Below are 23,109 nucleotides of genomic sequence, written 5' to 3'. Positions count from 1 at the left end.
AGGAAAGAAAAAAAAACCCTCAAAATTATAGTGGGAGATTATAGCATTCATCTTCCAGCATGATTAACACATATAATATAATCTATGTCTACAGAGCTGTGCACACAATTACAGAATATATATTGCTTTCAGACTCACACAGAACATTTGCAAAAGTTGACCAGTTAAAAAAAAAAAAAAAAAAAAAAAGTTGACCAGTTGCTGGATTATAAAGCAAGTTTCAATACTTTGTAGGATTTATATTATGTAGCTTAAGTGCATTGTGTACAAATTAATTTGAACTAGAAAATCTTCATATATTAGGAAAATCAAAATGCATGTTTTTGGAATACCTCTTGAAGAAAAAAATCCGACTTGAAGACATTCACAAATGAATGAAAGTTAAAATGCTATAGAACAAAAGTAAAGCCAATGTTAGATGAAAGTGTATTTTAAGTACATGTATAAGAAAAGAATAAGGCAGAAAATCAGTTATAAACATCTGTCTCCAGGAGATGGGAAAACATAATACATTTAACCCAAATACAGATGAAGAGGAGAAATAATGAAAATCAAGAGGTAATATAATGAAAAATATTACTATGTACATTGTACCAAACATACAATAGAGAGGATCAACAAACCAAAATTAGTTCTTTGAATAAACTGATAAAAGTGAGAGATATTGACGTGACTGACCAAGTTTAAAAAAATGAGAAGGGTCAAAAATAACTGTGGGTTGGAATAAAATGTCAAATCTTTATAAGTACTGAAGATATTAAAAATACACTGAGAAGCTGTTCAAAATTACTTTTAAAAATTGGAATTTTGAATGCAGTAAATTTTTAGTAAAACACAATTTAAAACTGACAAGAGAAAGAAGACAATCTAAATAATCTTATGCTTATTAAGGAAATGTAAAGAATAATAAAAAACCTGTATAACTAAAACTTTTAGTATAGAAAGAATCTTTCTTAATATGATAAAGTGTATCTTCCTAACACCCATAACAAATACTGGACTTAGTAGTAAAATTTTCCCCTTGAGATCAAGAAATGGATGCTCAGTATCACCTCTTCTAGTCCTGGTAGTCCTAGGAAGTGCAAAAATGCAAAATATAGACAGATGTGCATGTCTACATATCTGTGTACCTACATGCAAACATGCATGCATACATATAAACACATTTTTAAAGTTCAAGGATTTAAAAAAACATATGAAACATATTATTTGTATTTGATGTGAGAGTACAGCTAGTGAATTAGAAATAAGATACAGATAAATTGTCAATTTTAATGTATGATTCTCAAGGTTACTCAATATCAGGTCAACTAAAATCAATTGCATTTCTATATACAAATGGTAAATAACAAATAAAAGTGCTACATCTAATAAAATAAAAATATCAAATAGATAAAACCAGTAAAGTGAAATTGTAATGAATTCTGTTTTTTGACACATTTAAAATATTGAAACTTAAAGTGTTTAATGTATCTCTTCATTTTAAATACTTTTCAATTACTTTAATGTTATAGGCAATATTAACTAAAATTTACCAAAAGTAAAAAAACAAAGAAATAAAAGTAAAGACACTTGGTCGGTGGGAATGCAAACTGGTGGAGTAACTCCTGAAAACAGTATGGAGTTTCCTTAAAAAGTTAAAAATAAAACTACCCTATGATCCAGCAATTGCACTACTAGATATGTACCCAAAAAACACAAAAAGACTAATTTAGAGGGATACATGCACCCTGATGTTTATAGCAGCATTATCTACAATAACCAAATTATGGAAACAGCCCAAGTGTCCAGTGACAGAAGAATGGATAAAGAAGATGTGATACAAAGATACGGATGTAGTGAAAAGAAGGGCCATCTGTACCCCAATGTTCATAACAGTGATGGCCACAGTCGCCAAAATGAAAAGAACCAAGATGCCCTTCAACGGACTAAAGGGTAGGGAAGATACAGTCCATATATACAATGGAGTATTATGCCTCCATCAGAAAGGATGAATACCCAACTTTTGTATCATTATGGATGAGACTGGAGGAAATTATGCTGAGTGAAATATGTCAAGCAGAGAGAGTCAAGTATCATATGGTTTCACTTACTTGTGGAGCATAAGGAATAACACAGAGAATATGGGAAGATGGAGAGGAGAAACGGGGAGGGGGAGATGAACCGTGAGAGACTATGGCCTCTGAGAAACAAACTGAAAGGTTTTGGAAGGGAGAATGGTCGGGGTTGGGTGAGTCTGGTGGTGGGTACTATGGAGGGCATGTATTGCACGGAGCACTGGGTGTGGTGCATAAACAATGAATTCTGAAACACTGAAAATAAATAAATAAATAAAAATCTTAAAGAATGAAATCTTGCCATTTGCAATGATGTGATTGGAGCTAGAGAGTATTACACTAAACAAAATAAATCAGAGAAGGACAAATACCATATGATTTTACTCATAAAAGTAAAAATAAAGAATTAATGTCCATGGGGCACCTGGGTTGCTCAGTTGGTAAAGCTTCTGTCTTCAGCTCAGGTCATTATCTCGGGGCCTTGGGAAGGAGTCCTACAGCAGGCTCTCTGCTCTGCAGGGGAGTCTTCTTCTCCCTCTCACTCAGCCCCTGCTTGTGTGCTCTCTCTCTCATTCACTCTTTCTCACTCAAATAAATAAATAAATAAATAAAAATTTCTTTTAAAAAAAGAATTAATGACCAGAATTTAAAGAGTAGTGAGAATGTAACAATAAAAAGACAAGCAGTCCAATTGAAAAGTGGACAAAGGATTTGAATAGTCATTTCTCCAAAGTTCTACAAATAGTGACCACATAAAAAAAGTACTCAACATCAACATCATTAGTCATTAGGGAAAAGCAAATCACAACTGCAGTGAGATAGCACCACTGTCTATAATTATAATGTCTATAATGTCACTGTCTATAATGGCCATAATTTGTTTTTTAGTGGAAAATAAAAAGTGTTGAAAAGTATATGGAGAAATCATAATCCTCATATCTTGCTGGTAAGAATGTAAAATGGTGTACTCACTGTGGAAAATAATTTGACAGTTTCTCAAACAGTTAATCATAAAATTACCATATGGCCCCAGAATTCCACTCCTAAATAGGAGTCCCAAGAGGACTGAAAACATATTTTTACACAATAACTTGTACATAAATGTTTATAATAGCATTGCTCATAACAGCCAGAAAGTGAAAACAGCCAAACTATCCCTCTGTTAATGAATGAATAATAAAATATGCCATAGTCCTTCCGTGGAATATTACTAAGCAATAAAAAGGTAAGGAATGCTGTATGTGCCGCAACACAGCTGGTCTTTGAAAACATTATGCTAATTGAAATAAGCTACACAAAAATTTCTGCATAATTTCATTTTTATGAAATATTCAAAATAGTCATATCCCTGGATATAGATTAGAAGCTGCCTGGAAAGGAGGATAAAGGAGAACTAGGATTGGTTATTGATAGGGTTTCCTTTTGAGATGCTGGAAATGTTCTAGATTTAGTGGTGATGCTTTTATAACACTGTGAACGTACCATAAACCACTAAATTGTACAATTTAAAATGGTGAATTTCATGTAATGTTAATTATATTTAAAAAGCTTAATAAACTCTTAACGAATAGTAGAAGACACTTCCTATCAGATGCCAAGGTATATTACAAAGTTACATTATGTGAGATGGTGTGATGTAGACAAATAGTCAAATGCAATACATTGACATCTAGAACAAAGCCAACCATCTATGGGCACTTAACTTATTCAAAACTAGCATTGTAGAGCAGTAAGAAAAGTTAAGATATTTTCAATAAATTTTGTTGAATCAATTTGTAAAATGATGAAATTGTTCCCCAACTCACAAAAAAAACATTAATTTCAAATATATATTTTTATTATATATGAGACACGGAAGGATGATAACATAACAAAACTTTTAGGAGAATGTAGAGAATAAACAGGACACAAAATAAATAAAAATAGATTATTAAATTTGACTGTAGTAAAATTAAGAATTAATGTTCAACAAAAGTCACAATTAGTGAATAGAAGTTTGAGCCATGAGTGGGAAATGTATTTTCACCACATGTAACCAGCAAAGGGCTCATAGCTAGAAGACATAAAACACTTCTACAAATTAATATGGAGAAGAGAACCCACAGAAAATGGAGAGAAAATTGAAAATATTTGCTTAGTATATATAAACAAACACATATGTACATACATGACTAATACATGAAAATACACTAAAACTCAATAATCAAGGAAATGTAAAATTATATTCTACACAGTAAACTAATGACTAAAATCAAGCAGAATACCCATTTTTGGGTGAATGTGTGAAGCAATAGCAACTCTCATACATTATTTGGCAAGATTTTCTAAAGTAGAACATATGCACATTTTATGACATAGTAATTTACTCCTATGAAATATCCAACATATACACATGTTTTAAAAGGATACTCATAGAATTATTGTAATTACTAAATAATTTGTAATTACTAAAGAATTACTAAAGAATAATTACTAAAGAATAAAAAGAAACAATCTTTTTATCTGCCAAAAGAGGATTGAGCATATAGATGGTGTAATACCGGTCCAACGGAATATTACAGAGTAATGCAAATTAATGACAGCTACAAGGTGCAAGAATTTCACAAGTGTGGTGCTAAGGGAAAGAAACTAGACATAGAAGAAAACGTAGTGTTTAATTCCAATTATATAAAATTCAAAGCTAAGGCAAAATAAAACTACAGAATGATCAAAAACTCTGGAAACATTAAGTAGCAATATGTATTATATATTGTATATATATAATATGTATATATAATACATAATTTATTGATACATAATACATAATTTATTGCATATATATGTGTATATATATATAATACATAATTTATTGAGATGACAATACACAATGCATTCAAGGACATGACATGATCTGTTCAAAGAGCCAGCCCTCTCTGGCAATGCAGAATCCATAAATCCTGCAAACAAAGGCTGAACACGTGGTGTCCATGCTGCACTTCCACAAATCCCCACATATGCATCTGTGTTGTCTCAGATGGTTTGTATTTTCACTTGAACCTGTGCTTTAACATAACCCACAGGAAATAATCAAGTGGGTTCAAACCGTGTGTGTGTGTGTATGCTGTGTACATACAAGTGTCTGTGTACACAATGTGTATGTATTTGTGTGTATGCTGTATGTATATGTATGTGATTATATATTAGGCATATATGCTGTGTGTATGTCTGCGTATATATGTGTGTAAAGATAGTCACACTGTGACCAAAGGCTGGGGACATCTGGTGTCAGCCATGTTCTTGTTCTTTGTGTGGTGATTACAAAAGTGTTTACTTTCTGATAATCTATTGAGCTTTATACATTAGTACTTTTGCAAATTTCTTGTGTGGTTTTCAAATGACAACAAATAAATGACTTAAAATATGGAAAGGAATGAAAATTGGCTTTTAGGCTTGGGAATAAGATCCTAGAACAGAGGCTTCTAGAATACAGTATCCACTTTACACCGGTGAAGACATGCTAAGGAATTCAAAGAACTCGGTCATGAGACAACAGAGTGGAATTATTTGCTCCTCCTAAGTGAAGTGTTAGTCCTCTCAACTGATTTTAGGTGCTAGAGAAGGAATTTTTAATAAATTCATTCTGGGTCATTTGTTACCAGTTAGTGATCCAGCATTATAGATATAATTCTGACCGGAGAACCTAATATAAATGCTCTGAGAATAAGGGGGAAGTCACTTACCAATATGCACACAAAACCCTAGACATAGTGTCAATTCTTTTTCTCCATATATTATATTTTCCATTCTTTTTCAAAGGAAGATATGTGTTTCAACACTTGCACAAAACGTAATTTCAAACTTGATTCCCAAGTCAGAAAGAAAAGGTGATCATCAAATGTTTTTTTAAAAAAACTTTATTTTATAATAAAATGGTTAGAAGTTCAATATTTCTGCTCAAACACAGAGAACGGCAGGCATATTTACAAAAGGCCTCACAATGTTTGCCATTGCCTTTACACAAGACAACATTTATAAAACCTCTGCCTCCCGTGGCAGGTGCTGGGTCTTCTCTTGGGGATTTCTGGTGTTCAGATATTGTCTTTCATTTGAACTTCAAAAACCTTTAAAAAATAGAAGCTGCGTTTCAATATAATTTGAAAATTAAAACTCTTTTATTTTTATCATTGTAATATCTTCCATGGATTTACTTTTCAAAAATGAATCAAAGCCCAAACTAATTGCTGTCTGATAGCTAGCAAAGGCAGAAAAATTGGAAAAGCTTTTAAAAATGAAGCTTTGGTTTGCCTCACCCACAGGAAAATTGAATGCAAGTAATAAATAGAGAATTTCAAGTATGTTTAATAATGATATTCCCCTCTTCCTTTGAGAACTTAAAGAATAAAACTGAATAACTGCTATGGTCAACTGGATAATTGGAAATCTGATTTTAGGAGCAAGACTGCATTTCTTTTCTTTGTTTTAATGGCATAATAAGATTTCAAATAAACACATTAATTTAAGTGAAAACATTTTTTCACCTATGAAACTGGTTTTCTAAAGTATTCTCATCAGTGTGTAATACTTGTGATGATTTTGTAGAATTATAAAATTTTATTGCATGTATTTTTTAAAGAAAACTAAAATATCCCCCCTTATTATTTTTATTAGGCTTGGATTCCTGGGATCATCTGGTGACTTCAAGAATCTGGTAAAGCACTTTTTTTAATGTAGCATTATCAATATTTTTGTATTATTTGCCACAGATCTTTGGAGAATTTTTGTTTTTGTTTTGCTCCCCCCCCCTCTCTTAGTCTTAATCCATTTTCTTAATTCCCACTCATTTCCATCATCTGTAGCTGACTCTCAGAAGGCCAATTGAAGGTCAGTTACATCTTAGTGCATTTAGAATGATTGGATAAATCCAGATACTACTTCCACATTCAACTTCATGGGTCAGGAAATCATTCCAAGGAGTGATAGCATTTGTTCCTTAAGGAAATAAAACTCACCATAGAAAGAATCTGAGATAATAGGATCGTTCAGGTAAAAGGTAGAAAATATTAATTAGAAAATTTTTCTTTTAATATCAAATGCAACAGTTGCATCTTGGATAAAAACCATGGGGTCTGAATATGATGACTGGATTATAACTTTTGTTGTTGTTGCTACAATGTTGGTATTAAGGTTTAAAGAGTATAAAACTAGAAACATACTGAAGGCACTGCTCTTTTCACATGGAAACTTTTAAATTTCTTATGGCATTTGCCTGGTACATAGACATGGGAAAGAGAAATTGTTTAATTAAAAAGCTGAGATGTTAAGGTAGAAGTTTTTCTATTGCAACCTAATCCTAACCCTAAAATGAATAAATCTTAGAATCTACCCAGTCTTTTTATTTTTCTCCAGATATTATTGAAAGTTTGACAACATTCAAATTAATATGTTGGGATCCTGTTATGTTCTGAATCTCTGCAAGATTATAAAACATTTTCTCTCATGTTCTCTTATTTAATTTTCTAAAAAAAATAATCTAGCTTGGATTTTTATTTTTGTGCAGACCGGGAGTCCCACATTTTTTTTTTTAAATTTTCTAGAGTCACTTTTCTATAATACCCAGCTGAGTATAATATGAAATTCCATCTTGACAGATTGCAAGAGTACTGCCTTAAACACCATTCTATATTAATAACTGGTTGTTGCTTGGTTAGAATGGGAGGGTGGTTAGAGTTGAACACATCTTTTTGTTGTGCATTACCTCTTGCTCCCAAATGTTTTCCATGGTTTCTCAATTAGTACCTTCAGACCATCTTCTCATGACTTTTCTATGCAACTTCAAACTATCTCAGTCTATACCTTCTGCCAAACAGTAACAGAGTAAACTCTCATATTTAAAAACTATTACTGAAGACTTAGTTTAAGCTAACAGAATTACAGCACAAAAAAGGGAAACTTAAACTTGTATCAGGTCCTACTGCTGCTGAAACCACTGGGTATTCATTCCCAAAGGGGATGGCATTCTTACGTCTTTCCTCAGCACCAACACTCAAATGTATGGTGCAGGTCCACATCCCTTCCAGCAGAATCCACTTTGGTGTTCCTTATATTTGAGTCAGGCCATTTAAGTGTAGAATAGATTAATGTTATAATGGTCTGCCAGCATTTTACCCAGCCTACAAAGAAGACCAATTGCTCTTTATCATGCAGACTTTTCCTAGGTATGAGTAGGATATTGCATTACCTTCGGTTAAAGCTATATTGAACTTGCTCCCAAACAACTCTAGGTTACATATTTAGCCATAAATAGGAGTAACAGAAACTTGAAGGTCGTATTTTTCCTTAGCAGTTTGTACAACTCCTGATTACATTTTCAGCCACTAGTTATTCTCAGGATGAGAACCCTTCAGTACTTTGTGGGAATGGGAAGCTTCACTTAAGCATTTTTTGGGAAGGAAGAGAGACCTGTGGATCTTACAGACAGCAGAAATTTCATGTCCACATGTCCAGCATTATAAATTTCAGAGTTCCTGTATTTTTTTTCTAACCTTAAACCTTTTCTTATTCATACTAGTGGAACTTCTTCCTGTAATTATCCTTTATCTTAACTCCACTTTCTTTCCTCATTTAAATTGTCAGTGTGTTCTTCCCAATTCTGATTATCACAGTTCATTATCTTTTGGGTTTTCCTTCATCTTGTAATTCATCTCATTTCTAATCCATGTCTCACAAAATAGAGAGATGATTCATTCTAAAAGAACACTTTCAAGACATATATCTCACTGTGTTTCTTGTAAGGTTTTTTTTGTTGTTGTTGTTGTTGTTGTTTTGGTGTATTTTTTTTCCCCCTAATCTGCTGTGTAAGATATAATGGAGTCCCACCACACTTATTCAAAGCAATCTTCCTTGCTGACAAACCAGGAAACTCAAAGCTGGTCACATTGCTCAGTTCCTTCCTCTCTCATCCCCCATTGTCACTATTTCTGCTTCTGTGAACAGAGTGATCTTCCGATCTACTCACATACCTGCTTTCTATTCATCCCTCAGTGTGTAGTTTAACTCCCATTTTCTCCTGGGAGTCTTCATTTTTAAAAAATATTGTAATTTAATCTTCCCTCCCTAAGTCTTCATTTTCAGGATCACAAATTTCAGCACTTTACCTTATCATGTCACATGCTCTAAGGTTCTTTTGTTATGTATTTTCTACTCAGCAATTTTGCAAGCTTTTAAATGAGGTAACAATGTCATTTTGTATTGTTTACTATGGCTTACATAACATATTTCTCTGTGTTTCATAGTTTTTGAAGAAATATTTTCAGTTGACTAACTTGTTTTGTCTCACCTACACTTATAAAGACCAAATCCAGAATTAATTTCTATAATTGTTTGCTTCTAACCAATTAGGACTTTCAAAGAAAAGTGATATGAACATGGAAGACAATAATAGTATTACCTGAAACAAATTCTGCATTATATGATTCATTCTAGGAAATTCTTTTTAGAGTAAAATTCAAAGAAAAGAAAATAAGTATAAAATTTAAATCAGAATAGTACTGAAAAATAAATGATAATACACAAGGTGTTACAAAGTAAATAGATAAAAATATACTCTATTCAATTATGATAACTCTCAAGCTAAAAAAGTAACATTTACTCTGGAACTAAATGCCAGCAATAAAAATTCACTTTAATATAGCAGAGCTAACATTTCCTACACTGAAGATGAAAATATTTACAGGAAATCATATTGTAGCATTTTTTCCACTTATATAAGATAATGTGTTTAATTCTTACAATTCACTGAATTTTGTATCTGTGTGTGCAATTGCAGCAATCTGTTCCAATTCATAAATTTTATTTCCTGCACCTGGAGTTTGGACCTTTTAAGAGGTCAGAATAATAACATATGCACAATTATGTATGGTTGAAGGGAATTCATATTTTTAAGCAGTCATTGTTTATCAGGTGTTAGGCTAGTTGCTTTTTCTGTGTAGTCTCATGTCAATCTTCTAATCATACTTTGAGTCATATGTTTTGGCCAGCATTTTAGAGCTAGAATACTAAGTATTAGAGAGGTTAATTATTTCACATGTAATTACTTAGTAAATTGAGATACTGAGATTTCAGTTTATGCCTAGCACTCCAAAGACTCCAGTGAGATGCCTTCCCAAAGAAAACTTATCCCAGTAAGCTTTTAATAAAACCTAATTCTACATTGGTTTTATTGGAGTAATAACCCTAAAAGTTGATACATAAGTGGTTAAAAGAGATTTATTCTTTGTACTTAGAAAGTTATTTGAGAAGATGAAAGCTTGCTTATTTTAATTCCAAGGCGGAAAAATCGTTAGAGTGTGCCCAAATTGTGTGTGTGTGCCTGTGTGCATGTATATCTTTTATGTCATATGCATATATCTTATATATCTTTTATGTCATATATGTCTAGCTATATCTCTCATATATATGATGTACAGATATGTGATAGAAATATTCATGTATATACCTATGTTATTAATAACAAAAGCAGAATCTATGGAAACCCACATAATCTTTCTGTGTTTGGACAATGGTGATTAATGTATACTTTATTCTCTCATTCATGTTCTCAGGTTTTAAGGCAAAGTTTATGTAAATTTGTTCATCCTGAATTTTTTTTTTAACAGTATTACAGGCAACCTGCAAATTGCACTCATGTGCTTAGCATTAGTCGTGGAATTTCTTTGAAGTAATATAAATTATTCAACTGGAGTACTGAATCTTCCAGGAATTGAGTGCTAGCCTTGATATAGAGGGTTTAAAAATATTTTTTGGGCACATGCTGCAGTATCTTGATGTTGTTAAGTAACCCCACCCCTTGAAAATTAAATGTCTGGTATTAACATATTGTGTGTTTTGTGAGTTTCTTAGGTTGTATGTGAACATTGAAGGGAACAAACCACACACATATGTCTACTCATAGGTTTGAATTAGTATATCAAGATAGTCTGTTAATTTTAAAGCAATATACTGTTACTGAAACTGTTTACTGTTAGTATGCTATCCTGATGTGAATTTTCATGAAGTGAGCATAAATCCTATGGTCAGAGACCAAAGGAAGGATTCATAGTCACAGAAATTCATTTCTCCATGCATCTCTTCACAGTTTGTTTATTAACTTACTTATGCAAACAGTCTGATAAAGGTTAGGTGATAGAAAAACAATACGACATGACCCTGACTTCAGAGATCATCGTTTTATGTGTTCTATATAATTGTGCTGCTTTTATTTTTTTTTTTTTTTTGAAACCTGGCATTGTTTAAAATTCCGAGCTTTATTTTAGATCTTGCATTGTCTCCCTTTACCTTGCTGAGATAGCAGATTATTGGAACCATGAGGATAGTGTGAGAAATGTTGCTAGTGCACATCAGTATCTGGGTTTCCTTTCACTGTTGAGCCTGAAGGAGATTATATTCCACCTTCCAGTTTGGTGGGGTCATGGGGTTACTTCTATCTAGGGAAAAATGGGAATGTGCTTTTCTATCCTCTCTGCCTCTGCACAAGAGGTATCAACTTGAAATAATGGGACTGTAAGAGTAAGTCATCCTGAATTCTTGACTCACTGATGAAAGACTGCTGCTGTGGCAAATCCTTCAATTCCACAGCCAGCTGAGAAGATTAGGAAGTGTTATTTTGTCTTAAACTACTGAGGACATTTTGATGTGTTTTGGGTTTTTTGTTTTTGTTTTGTTTTTTATTTGGTTTCGTTATAGCAACTGGTTTGCCGAAACTAATCAAGTTGTTCTGGGAAAATGGGAATTGTAGTGTTTGGGAATTTGTAGTGTAGTTCTAAAATATGGAGTCCGTTTCTAAAGGTATACTTTGACAATGTTTTTTTACTTTAAAGTAGTTCTCTCCTATCACCAAGTAATCTTTGCTTGGCAAAAGGTAAAAACAGGCCCCCAAATAATTGTCTTAGGAAAATGTGTACCAAAATATTTGATGAAAATCAGCTATTATTTCCTTAACAAATATCTTTAGATGAACCAAACATGAAGTAGGGGAAAATACAGACAAAATTAGATTAACTGATTTTGAAATGGTACGTGTTCAGTTGAAGAATGATCAAATTTCTTGTAATGATACTTTTGGTTCTTTAATCTTATCTGGCATTAGGGATAGATCATATAAATTTTTTTTTTAACTTAAAAAAATTCTCCATGTCTTAGAGGGTTTCACTGAGGTGTGACACTCAGAGTAATCTATATTCAGCTCTTTAATTTTTGGAATGACCTAAAACAACACCTTCTCTTGTGTCTTATTCTTTTTTTTTTTTTTTAAACTTTTGTAGTTGAAGTCTCCATATGCTTTCTCATTTTTACTTTTCAAGAGATTTACTCATTTAAATGCCACCAACATGCCCTCCAGCAACATTTCTACAACAGCTAATTAATTAAACATAACCCCTTTTCTTCACACACAGGACTGGAGATCAAAAATAATTGTATACAATTATCTGGAACAGAAAGAATTTAAATGCACAACTATGGAAGGGAGCACAACAAATTATGCCTCTCGAAGTATTCCATGCCAATCATTAATAGCCTCTAAAATAGTTGTAGGACATCAAAATTTACCTCTATAATATTTATTCAACTCTTAAGAATCAGAGTTACTACATCTGGAATTCAGTCTGACTGGTATTACATCCTTTCAACAATTTCTATTAACCTTGTGTCTGCTTGTTCCTCTCACTTAATTTCACCTCAGGATGGAGTTCAAGAGACCTTTGTAAGGCAGTACATTCCATTTTGGGGAGACTATTAGTTTTTAAACATATTTCTTCAGCACTCAGCAAATTTATTTCATATTAGTAGTTAGCTCCTCAGAGTGGCATAAGACTCATAGACTTGTGAAAACACCCCTTAGTTGGACTATTCTAGAGTCAATTATCAGTTGAAAGTTAGCTTATCTACTTTCCAGCCACTCTATCTGACATAGACTATTAATAAATGCTTTTATGAAAACAATTTAAACATAATTTAATAAATATACTGGCATTATCTTCTCTATATTAGTACTAGTAGATTAAAAGAATATTTTGTGGTTAATGAAGCACAAGTGTACACAAGCATATGTCCCCCTGCTTGATTTTTTGCCCACTGTCCTAAGTCAGGCAGTACTTCTCCAGGCATTCACCAAAACAAAAATACTACCCTAATGCTTTTAAAAAATAGATATAGATATATATTTTAAAATTTCATGTTTATTTTTCTCTGTGTTCACATGTTACTTCCTCTATTTGGAGTACTCAGAACACTGGACTTTTGTTCATATATGACATAATAAATATGTCATACCATATGTCATACCAGGGATGGTCAATTATTTGTAGCCAATGCCCTGTCAACTTCTCATTTCCCCCCCTTTGTTTGTGAGAGAGATGCTAAGACAATCATTTCCACTTTGTTCCAGCCTGAAAACCAGTCCTGTGATATAAACTGTAGTATTAGAAAAAGATACTTTGAAGAGGTTCCCATAAACATATTGAGGCATATGAAATGGTCTTTGCATGTGTCACTGCTATTTTCTAGCTGTTGTTGAATTGGTTTTATTGTTAGTGGGAGATATATGGTAGGAAATGTCTTTCATAATTTCAGAAATAGAAAAGGAACAGGAAAACATGAAAAAATAATAAAAGAGATTGAAGAAAGGAAATATTATAAAATATGTTTAATTTTTCCCAAAAAATGTAAGCATAGAGTTTTATTACTGACAGTATATGCTTTTGCTTATCATGTAAATATTGACTCACTGTCAAATAAATACATTTTCCCTGTTCTATTGTTACATTGACATAGAATGCACTACTTTGTCTATATTTCACTGTTTCAAATTAGACAAATTACTCCTCAAATATGTATATATTATTTATTCATTTAAATATTCTTTCTACCAAATAATATAGCCCCATTAATAATAAATTGAAAGCAGTATCCCCTGGTGTCTGGGTGGCTTGTCAATTAAGCATCTTCCTTTGATTCATGTCATGATCCCAGGGTTCTGGGATCAAGCCCTAAGTTAGGTTCCCTGCTCAGTGAGGAGCCTGCTTCTCCCTCTGCCTCTTCCCTCTGCTCACATTGTCTCTCTCTTTCTCTCTAAAAAAAATAAATAAAATCTTAAAAAAAAAGAAAATAAAATTTTCCCCAAATGATCACTAATTTTCAGTCACGTATGATGTCATACATATGCATTTGTGTTTTTGACATGTATATTGTTTCCTTTTTGCCAAAACCAACAAAATTGATTTAAGTTGCATTTGATCTTTTTAAATATGCATTTTATTAAGTAAAATTTTACAACAGACCATGTAGACAATTACAATTTTTTTTTAAATGCTTAAAGACTATCAGCATTTTGCTGTAGATCTTGAGCAATAGGAAGGGAGAAGCTGGGTGGACTTTAAGGGAATGGGGCTATACAAACTGGCATAAATATGGTGGCATTTACATTGTCCTGCTGATGGCTACCTACTCCAGAGTTAGAATCCCACTTCAGCCTCTATCCTTGCTTCTGAGATATCCATTATAACCTGGACACGTGTCGTGGTTCCTATATGTGGAATGCACAGGTTTGGTACATATGTGTGAAAATGACAGTGTTTTCACATGGACCTCTGAGTGAGGATGTTTTTGGTTTAAGATTAAATGGATAAAACCAAGGAGATTTCTGGGAAAGATCATGATAGAAGATTAATTCTGGAATAATGTTTTCTTGGTATTATATGACGCAACAATGTTCTGTTAAATAGATGTACAAGTGGTCCATAAACCACAGTATAGGATTTCTTTTTCTAAAATAAACTCTAATAAGTCAAATAAATCATGTTTCCTATTTAGGCAGCTATATTGTTGCTATTATATTTAAAACACTGGATTGGCTGGGTTCTAGCTTTAATTATGTATGGTTCTCCTGAAGTCATCTGTTTTTTTAATCTTCTGCTAAGAAAGACTTAGCATAGTACTCCTTCCATTTTTGTTATTTTCAAAACTAAACTTAAAAGATCTTTGTTGAAATGGCCACAAAAGTAATCTAAACAAAATTAGTGAGTTTTATATATTCTTAATTTGAAAAATAAGCTCATTAAAAAGTTTATTATTTACTCATTTGACTATTAAAGTACTTAATGTTATATAGAATTACAGATTTGTGAAAATTACTGTCCAGAACAGTCTTCAGCCTTTCAATTCTGTTTCACATCTGTTTGGAGTACAGTTTTAAAAATATGTTTCTTTTCATACTGAGGTGAAAGAGCTCATTTTTATAAATGAAAACATTCTCTTAATATTGTGATGCATACTTCTTTCTATCTATATAGCCAGAATTTGTGTCGAGATTCTTTTTGAAGTTGGGGATTTACATGGATTTAATTATGGAATATTCTATCTTTTTAGCTTTATCAGAAACAGGTGTTTGTCTTTTATTCTACAAATGAACCAAAACTGTCCATTCATTCTTTTCTTTGTCTAGAATATATTTCTCATGTTTTACTTTACAGCTCCAACCAGACCATTAATATGGATTTTTATCATTAATAATATAAAATTATAGAGGCAACATTAGTAATATGTCATCTGTGCAAGGATTTAGAAGTCAAATAATCAGCATAAATCAATTCAATAAACATATAAAGAGTTTTTACTTTGCATCAAACAGTGTCAAATTCAAGGGATTTACAGTTGAAAAATATACTGCCTTCCTTCAAACAATCCATATTGTAGTATGGAAAACAACCCATATATTATAGTGCAGTAAAATGTGTGCACACCCATAGAAGAATGTAATCAAAACATCCCATTTTAGCTCTAAAGAAGCTAAAGTTCAGAGACAAATAATTAGCCCAAAGTCAAACAGGTATTAGGATGAAGATTCAGAATAAACTCAAGGTGTTCTTATTTCTTTCTTCTCTATTGATCTGTAACTAAGTATAGTAGAAAGTGAATTAGCATTGCCTATACTTTCTTCTTCTTTCTCTTAGAAGTGGCACACACACACACACACACTCACACACAAACGTGCGCGCATCACAGCCATATTGTATACATACCAACAATAAAAATTACGACATACTAAATACTCCTAATCCTGCATTATGTTTAATTCATCCCCCATTACCACTACATCACCATTTTTAAGAAAGGATTCATTTATTTATTTGATAGAGAGAGAGAGCAGGGGGAGGGGATGAGGGAGAGAGAAAGAATCTAAGGCCAACTCCCCACAGACTGTGGGCGATGACGAGGGGCTCGATCTCAAGATCTTGAGACCATATCCTTCACTGAAATCAAGAGTCAAAAGACTAACCCAACTGAGTGATCAAGGTGCCCCAACACACCACCATTTTTATATGATGCTAAGGGGAGGAAATTAACATATATTGAGCATCTACCCTGCTAGATGACATCTATTAAACTCAACAGTCACATTGTTGCCCGAAAGTGTGTACTTTTAGATCTCACTGTCCACCCCCATCACCCTCACCTGGAAGACTTGGAAGACTTCTTACAACTATTAGCCTCACTGATTCTTTAGGTCTTTAATCTCCTCAGATTTCTCAAATTCATCTTTAACTACATGCTTCCTGCCCAATACCACATAAAGCACTTAGTAAACAATATTACAGTCTATCATAGTATACTTCCAAGTTTTTCTAATATTAATAATATTTACTGAAAATAATTTTATATAATCTGCATGCCCTTGAAAAAATTTTTAATTGAGGTATAATTGGTGTAACATTATATGAGTTTAAGGTATATAATAATATTGCATTTGTATACATAATAAAGTGATCACCACAGTAAGTCTAATTAACATCTTTCACCATATATAGTTAGAAATTTTTTCCTTTGATGAGAGCTCTTATGATTTATTCTCAGTGATTTTACAATATGCAATACAGTATTAACTATAGTCATCATGCTATATATAATATTTCTGTGGTTTATTTTATAACTGGAAGTTTGTATCTTTTGACTTCCTTCACCTATTTCACTACCCATGCCCCACCTCTAGCAACCATCAGTGAATTCTCCCATCCAAGTACTAACCAGGCCCGACCCTGCTTAGCTTCCTCTGTATCTATGAACGCAGGTTTTTTTTTTTTTTTTGAAGATTACATATATTAATGAGATCATTGGTCTTTTTTCTCTGACTTATTTTCCTTAGCATAATACCCACAAGATCTCTCCATTTTCTTGCAAATCACAAGGTTGCCTCTTTTTTTGGCCAAATAGTATTCCATTTTATATATATACACCACATTTTCCTCCATTCATTGATGGACACTTAGGTTGTTCATACATCTTGACTTCTGTAAAAAAAAAAAAAAATTGCTGTTATCCACTAAGGAAGGGCACAGGTATTTCTTCAACATAAGTTTTCATTTTTTAGATAAATAACAAGAAGTGGAATTGCTTGATTATATAGTATTTCACATGGTAGTTCTTGTTTTTAAATTTTTGAGGAAATTCCATAATGGCTGTGCCAATTTATATTCTCACCACCAGTGCACACATGTTCCCTTTTCTCCACAGCTTTGCCAACACCTAATATTTCTTATCTTTTTTAGTAATAGCCATTTTAACAGGTAGAGAGTGATATCTCATTGTGGTTTTGATTTGCATTTCCCTGATCATTAGTCATGTTGAGAACTTTCTCATTTACCTTTTCCATCTGTATGTCATCTTTAGAAAACTGTCGATTCAGTTTCTTGGCTAAATTTTAAATTGAGTTGTTTTGCCATTAAGTTGTATAAATTCTTTATATAATTTAGATATTAGCCATTATCAGGTATATGATTTATAATTATTTTCTCTCACTTGGTGGATTATTTCACCATGCAAAAGCTTTTTAGTTTCATAAAATGTTATGTATATACTTTTGCTTTTGGTGTCAAATCCAAAATTTGTCACCATGACTATGTCAAGGAGTTTACCACCTGTTTTCTTCCAGGGATTTTATGGTTTCAGGTTGTACATTTGAGTCTTCGATCCATTTTGAACACATGATGCAATGTAGCAGTACAGTTTTATTTTTTTACATGTGGCTGTCGGATTTTCCCAAACCATTTAATGGTGCTTTTAAGAGACACTATTCCTCCATAGCATATACTTGGCTCCTTTGTTGTAAATTAAGTTACCATATATATGCTAGAGTTTATTTCTGGTCTATTTATACTGTTCCATTGATCTATGTGTCTTTTTTTTTTTTTATGTGAATATCCAACTGTTTTCATTACTAAAGATTTGTAATACAGTTTGAAATCAGGTAGTGTGAGGCCTCCAGCTTTGCCCTTTGACTTAAGGTTGCTTTACTATTTTGGGTTTTTTGTGGCACCATACAAATTTTAGGATTGTTTGTTCTATTTCTATGGAAAATGTCATTAGAATTTTGATAAGGATTGCATTGAATCTGTAGATTGCTCTGGGTGGTATGGACTTTCTAACAGTGTTAACTCTTCTAGTCAATGAACACAAAATATTTTTCTGGGTACTTGTGTTGTCTTCAATTTCTTTCATCAATGTCTTATAGTTTTTAGTAAACAAGTCATTCACCTCTGTTAAATTTATTCTTAAGTATTTTATTCTCTTTAATGACATTGTAAATGATATTGTTTTCTTAATGTCTTTTCTGATAGTTGATTATTAGTGCATACAAATGCAACTGATTTTGCATATTGATATTGTATCCTGCAACCTCACTAAATTCATTGATCAGTTTGAACAGTTTTTTGGTGGTCTTTAGGGGTTTCTATAATAGATGTCATCGGCAAATAGTGACAATTTCATTTCTTTTCTGCGCTGGATGCCTTTTATTTCTTTTTCTTGTCTAATTTCTCTGGCTAGGACTTCAGTGTTGAATAACAGTGTCAAGAGTGGGCATCTTGTCTTTTCCTGATCTTAGAGGAAAAGCTTTCAGCTTTCACCCATGGGTATGAGGATAACAGCAGCCTTGTAATATATGTTTTAATATCTAGAGTTCATTCTCTCTATAAGATCTCTCTTTGTTGAGAGATCTTATCATAAGTGGGTGTTGAATTTTGTAAAATGCTTTTTCTTCATCTATTGAGGGGATTATATGATTTTTATCCTTCATTTTGTATGTGGTATATCATTTTGATTGATTTACAAATGTTGAACCATCCTTGCATACCCACTTGATCAGACTATATGATCCCTTTGGTGTACTCAGTTTGTTAATATTTTCTAGAGGATTTTGCATATGTTCATGAGAGATACTGGACCATAATTTTCTTTTCTTGTGGCATCTTTGTCTGGTTTTGGTATCAAGTTCATGCTGATCTCATAAAATGAATTTGTATGCATTCCTTTTTCTTCTAATTTTGGAAGGGTTTACGTTGTTTTACTATTAAATCTCTTTTGAATATTTGGTAAAATTCACCAGTGACGTGTTCTAGTCTTAGATTTCTGTTTGTTGGGAGTTTTTGATTACTGATTCAATCCCCTTACTAGTAATTGGTCTAGTCATATTTTCTGTTTCTTCATGACTCATTCTTAGTAGGTTGAAGATTTTGGGGAATTTATCCATTGCTTCCAGGTTGTCAAGCAAATTGATGCTCAATTGCTCATAATAGTCTCTTTTAAACCTATGCATTTTTGAGATATCAGTTGTAGCATCTCCTCTTTCATTTCTGATTTTATTTATTTAAATCCCCTCTCTTTCTTGGTAAGTCTAACTAAATGTTTGCTAATTTTGTTTACCTTTTCATAGACGCAACTCTTAATTTCATTGATATTTTCCATTGATTTTTTAGTGATTATTTTATTTATTTTCCATTCTTTGTTATTTCCTTCCTTCCACTAACTTTGGGCTCTGTTTGTTTTTCTTTACCCATTTCCTTGAAATGTAAAGTTACATTTTTTATTTGAGTTATCTTGTTTCTTGAGGTAGGCACTTACTGCTATGAACTTAGAACTGCTTTTGCTGTATCCCATATATTTGTTGAATTGAAATCTTATTTTTATTTGTCTCAAGATATTTTTGGATTTCTCTATTGATTTCTTCTTTAAACCCCTGTTTAGTAGCCTGTTGTTTGACCTCCACATATTTGTGAATTTTTTGGTTTTCCTCTAGTAATTGATTTCTAGTTTCATACCATTATGGTAGGAAAAAACACTTGATACAATTTTCATCTTAAATTAGTGTCCTAACATATGTGTGTCCTAACATATGGCATATTTTGGAGAAGTTATTGAGAGCAATGTATATTCTCTTAACTATATATACATATATATCTATACATATATATGTATGATATGTGTATGTGTATGTGTGTACTCCTTCTGGTCTGATGAATCATTTAAGGCTCATGCTTCATTACTGCTTATCTGAATGATCTATCCATTGATAGATAGGAAACATGATATTAAATATCTTAAAGATATTGATAGAAAATAAGATATCAAAGTCCCCCATTATTATTATATTGCTGTCTATTTTTCCATTTAGATTTGTTAATATTTGCTTTATATGTTTAGTTGCTCTTACAAAAAAATATTTTTATAGGAATGGATCTCAAAAAGTAGGGTTGCTGGAAAGAGGTCATGTACAATTTTAGACTTTAAAAGGTATAATCTGTGTGTGTTTGTGAATTTTTCACATTTCTTGCCCATTTTCAATAGAATTTTTATAAAATTCTAAATTATATAAAATTTTATAAAATTCTTACTGAGTTATAAAAGCTCTTGTATGTTAAAATATATTTAAAAATATGTGAAAATTTATGTCTTATTTTTCAATGCATTTATAATGTGTCTTGCCACTCAGAATTTTCATGTAGTTGAATTTACCAGCTGTTTCCTTTTTGGTTTTTAGTTTTCATATCATGTTTAAAAGACTTTCCCCCATTTCAAAATTCTATACTAACTCATTATATTCTCTTTTGGTATTTTTAGAGTGTTTATTTATTTCAATTTTATTTTGCATTAATCTAAATTAGTTTTGCTGCAAAGCATGCCAAAAAATATAGCTTTACTTTTTTGGCAAAGAATTAGCTAATGGTCTCAATTCCATTACTGAGCAATCAATATTTCACTCACTGATTTAAACTAATGAAATAGTATTCTTATTGTCATTAGAATTTCAATTTTTAAAATATTCATATGCCAAAATATGTTTCATGCCTATAATAAGAGCTCTTAAAGTTATCTTACATTTGCCCAGAATTGTATGGCTCTGGACAGAAGCCAAGTCAATCCTTGCAACATTTAGTCTGATTTTGCAATAACATTTAGTATTGTAATGGTTTAGCAGAGCAGTTTTTCATATTACTATGCAAAAATATATTAACTCAATAATCTTCTCTGAAAAGGTTGTTATGAGACAAAATATACTGTACCCCTCTAGTAAGAGTAGCAGTCTTATCAATTAGGGTAAAAAAGGTAACTTCATCCTAACATTTGAAAGGAAGCTCCAGTGCGGTAAATCTGTAATCCTTATTTTTATATTTATCAACTTGTATTCAGTATTTTTTTGTTCAAATGGAGCACCTGTTTAAAAGATATATTTGTCATATTATGACATGATGTATCTGCAAACACTACTTCAGACACAAGACATTCTATTTTGAATGTGAAACTTAGACAAGTAAAAGTTCAACTTGACTAGTGGCTAGAAGTTGGAAGCGTAATCTACATTCTAGGAAATACTTTTTGAGTGTCCCAGCTCTTACAATGTAGAGACACAAGTTCAGAGAAGAAATCCCCTGATTAATGAGGAAGTCTATGAAACTAAGTTTTGCAAAAGCTCCAGTTTATAAAAATGGAGACAAATGACCATAATTTAGTGAAATCTTGCAACATCCTACTAAAGATGTGTTCTTCTAATATTCTTTTCCTGTATTTCTCTCTGTCCCTGTGATGAAAACAGCATGAATGTACCTTGGCAAGGTGGTAGCTTTAACAAGCCCACTGTGGCACCTCTGTTGCCTCTGCTACGGGCGGCTTTTCCTCTCATAGTTCTATTACTTGTCCTGCTGTCCTTAAATTCACAGCTGCTGGCTCTGTCAGTAAAGAATCCCGGTCCAACACAAACTTTCACAGTAGCTCCCAGGGAAGCAGAAAATACCACAATACCACTTTATGGGATAGAGTGTCTTATCAATGGTTTGTGAAACAGAATTCCTGAAGACTATATAGAATGTAAGAGAAATGTATTCTTTGTCTATGGGAAACCTGCCACTAAAAAATAATTTAAAAACAAAGAAAAAAAACCCAGCATGAATAGAATAGTTTATATAATACCCTTATCTCTCTAGAAATAGTGTTTTAGGAAACTCTGCGCTTATTTTTCTAAGGTGACCAAAGGGCCAGCTCAATTTTAGTTCTTCTGTTATGCCTTAAAATGTCAAAAATTTTTTTTAAAAATGTCAAAAATTAATCTCTCCTGCACTTAAATAACCATTAATATATGGTTTCGATGCTGCACTTTGCACTGGTATAATCTCCTGTTAATAATTTTTGCCTCGTTGCTTATGATACTCCTCCACTCTGTAAATAACCAAGGATAGCAGTTTGACTCACATTTCTTTATGTCTTTCATAATGGGTAGCATGAGTCTAGAGATCTAAAAGGACTAGTGACAATTTGGTCCATCTTATCTCATTATTCCTGACTAATCAGAACTATGATCTCCTTTCCTTACCCTAAATTTTCTTGGTGTTTGATTCTGTCCCATTTCAGTAACACAGAGGAAGAATTTACATCTTTAAAGCTTTGTTCTTAGACAAAAAATAAATAAAAAGAATATAATAGATGCTTTATCTCTAATATTGTCTGGCAGAAATAAGCTGCACTTCTTAAGTACCAAATGTGAACATCAGTGTAATGGATCATTTATCAAGTAGAAAAATCTTGCCCATTTACAACTACTTTATTTAAAAGTTTGTGCATGGCTTAGTGAGTGATGACCATTATTTTTCAGGGACCTGAGCAAGTCAAGTTGGACAAGAAGATTAGTAGTTAATCTAGCAAATAGATATTTCATTTACGTATTGTATATTCCTGGTCCATCGTAGACTTCATC

At 32.3% G+C, this 23,109-nt stretch overlaps 1 long non-coding RNA gene across 1 annotated transcript in view; it reads left to right on the top strand.

Moving 5' to 3' along the window:
• The window catches only part of LOC309846179, a 431,730-nt gene that overhangs the window by 109,943 nt on the left and 298,678 nt on the right, over window positions 1–23,109 (top strand). The window contains exon 3 of the long non-coding RNA XR_014301764.1: window positions 6,705–6,744. This is a non-coding gene — a long non-coding RNA (uncharacterized lncRNA). The remainder of the gene's footprint in view (window positions 1–6,704; window positions 6,745–23,109) is intronic.

The sequence above is a fragment of the Mustela nivalis genome (genome assembly GCF_964662115.1).
Source record: "Mustela nivalis genome assembly, chromosome: 13".
Lineage (NCBI taxonomy): Eukaryota > Metazoa > Chordata > Mammalia > Carnivora > Mustelidae > Mustela > Mustela nivalis.
This window is presented reverse-complemented; position numbering and strand designations above follow the sequence as displayed.